The following is a 2,824-nucleotide window of genomic DNA, read 5'->3' as shown; positions in this document are numbered from 1 at the left end:
TAAAAAATTGACAGCAGAATCAGTAGCTTTCGGGCATCAAAATGTGTATAAATAATTTTTTTTTTTTAATTTTAAACAACAAAGTAATACCCTTAAATCATTGTATACATTCCATCCGCGAGCAAATAATTCAACTGATAAGCTTAATCAGTTTAAGAAACAGGAAGCAAAGTGCATTCGTAGCTGAGCAACGTCTATACAGTGAGGAAACCACGCTGATAAGACAGCACATCAAGGGCAACCACAAGCGGGCACACGGCAAGCCGCCACCCATCATTCAGCCGAAATAGCTCAGTTGGGAGAGCGTTAGACTGAAGATCTAAAGGTCCCCGGTTCAATCCCGGGTTTCGGCAGTAACAAATAATTTTATTTTTGATTATTTTTATAATTAAAATACATTCTTCATAGACCAGAGAAAGGGAAAGCTGATTTTACTCCGCGATAGGCAAACTCTTTTTTTTAATTAATTTAATTTGAGCTGACAACGATTCTTCAGAATCTTCAAATATAATGTAAACAACATGTTTATTTTGAATGAAATTTTTCTAATCCATCACAGCTTATGGACATAATTACATTTTTTTTAACTTTGTTATAATTTGCAGTATTTTGTTGTATGTAAATCAGCATGGATTTACAGGGTTTTTCAGTTGATAAGGCAATATTATCAATTTTTATTGTACGCTCCTTAAATGAAATGGCAAACAAAGCAAGTTGATATGGAAACGGCTTTAGTTGATAGGGGAATCAAATACCTTTTATTGTAATGTCCCCAGATGATATTGTCATCGTAGCCGTTGATATGGTACACGTCCTTTCTGCGCTCGGGTAAGTGCGTGCAATATCAACGGCTACTATGACAATATCATCTGAGGACATCATTAGCTTTGTTGGATCTAAGAAACCTGTCATGAAAACTGATGCTATTGCTTTATCAACTGAAAAACCCTGTAAAAGATCTTTTCGTAAAAATACTAACAAAAAAATTGAGATTTTTATCAAACCGTAGAATATGTATCAATTTATGAAGCACAAAAGAAATGTCAAAACATTACACGCTCATCATTGTTCAAGCAATAACGACATGATTCAATTTGGTGACATTCACTTGTTTGGAGTGTCAAAAAAAAGCGGGAAAGAAAGAATGTACAAAAAAAAACCTCAATAAGCGGAACAAACTCGATTCGAGAACATCCCATTCGGACATTATGAGCTTCTGCCTGCTTCACCCAATTAGGTGGTATAGTTCCTGAAGCACCCAACGGAACCACCGCTTGACCATTCACAATCAATCATACATTTTTCACCACTTTCACTAGCGGCTGGGTGGGTGGCATTTTCTTTTGTTACCATTTTCTGCCCCGCGTGTTTTGTGCGGTAGGAAGCAACACCGGCACTGGGCGCCCGACGTCCGGGAGTGGGTCATGTGTGTGTGTTGTTACCGAATGTATTCGACGGTTCCGGCTTCTCGACAGCGTGCCAGCCAAACACTAAATTACATTGTAATATGACGTGCTGGGGAGAGCTGGGGGCTCCCCTTCTTCCGCCCTCCTTAATCTGCGAGACAGTGTTTTGTGTTACGGACAAAAGAGTAACGCAACGCTGGTAACGATTTTCCGCGTTGAGTTGTACATAGTTAGCGCGGTGTTTGTATGCAGTAAACAGAGGAACTGTGTTTAACAATGGGGAAACCCATTTTCACGTTCACGGAATCGAATTCGGAAGTGCCAACCGGTGTGACAATATGACAGCATTTGAATGGTCGCATCATAATCGAAATGTGAAACAATTATTTATGACGATCTCGCAGTGTTTGGATGAGGTGTTTCGTTCCAGGTAATGGATATTCCGATATTCCCTGTCAAAAGTAGATAGAATATGTGAGTCACGTATAGGCGATGGAAGGAGAACTGTAGTGTAATGTAGAAAAACATTAGATTTTTTTTTCATTTAACAATGTTCAATCAATTAATTAAGATAAAATAATAAGTTTATCGATATAAAATACTCTTTGATGCATTAAAATGGGTGATGGAATGATAAGTTTGAAAAGGACTGACAACTGTTCAACTTCATGATAATTCTTGGTGGAGCAGCACGTTTATTTAACACATTAAATATCTTTTTAACTTATACATCCTAAAATATTATGACCTCCTCCAGTATCCCTAATTAATTATTGAAACTCTATTGCTGTTTAAAGGCTGATTAAAGGGATAACAAAGCACAGTGTATGTTTTAGGGCGATTTCTGGCAAAGAAGAGTGCAGCTGAGCTATCGTAGGAATTACGGTGATTTTTGCAGCTCGAAGGATGAATAATTAGCATAAGTTTTTAAATTTGCTGTGGTTAGAAAGATAGAGTCCGAGAAGAGTTTATTCCATATTGTTTTATTTTAAAATTTTTGCAGAGTGCCATAGATGCTCTGAAACGCTACTCATTTCAGTTTCAAGTCACTTAATGAATATAACTTTTCCCAAGTTTTGACATCTATGTTGTGTTTAAAATGATTGAATATCATATCTGGATTTCATGAAACATGAAGTGATGTGAATGACCATCTCAGGAGATACATTTGAGGTGTATTAGAAAATTGGTGAGAAGAGGAGTTAATTTAACACTTTAAAATAGTTTAGTTCAATAAACCAAACGCCGTTCTCATGAAAAAAATAGTTTAGTTCTCTAATTACTCAAGTAACATTTTTTTATATTTTTGTCTATTTGTTAAAGATGTCGAAAGAGTGCATCAGCAGTAAGTTCCATCTGAAAATTTTCTACTTAAAATTGAACGATGTTTTGATGGTTCAAATGGTTAGAATGCTACG

General features: G+C 36.4%; 1 non-coding gene across 1 annotated transcript; it reads left to right on the top strand.

Moving 5' to 3' along the window:
• The first annotated feature begins 280 nt into the window (after nt 1-280).
• Trnaf-gaa lies at nt 281-353 on the top strand. Its single transcript has one exon. It is a non-coding gene; the product is annotated as a tRNA-Phe (tRNA).
• The last annotated feature ends 2,471 nt before the right edge of the window (nt 354-2,824 follow it).

The sequence above is a fragment of the Anopheles stephensi genome, chromosome 2 (genome assembly GCF_013141755.1).
Source record: "Anopheles stephensi strain Indian chromosome 2, UCI_ANSTEP_V1.0, whole genome shotgun sequence".
In the NCBI taxonomy this organism is placed as follows: domain Eukaryota; kingdom Metazoa; phylum Arthropoda; class Insecta; order Diptera; family Culicidae; genus Anopheles; species Anopheles stephensi.
This window is presented reverse-complemented; position numbering and strand designations above follow the sequence as displayed.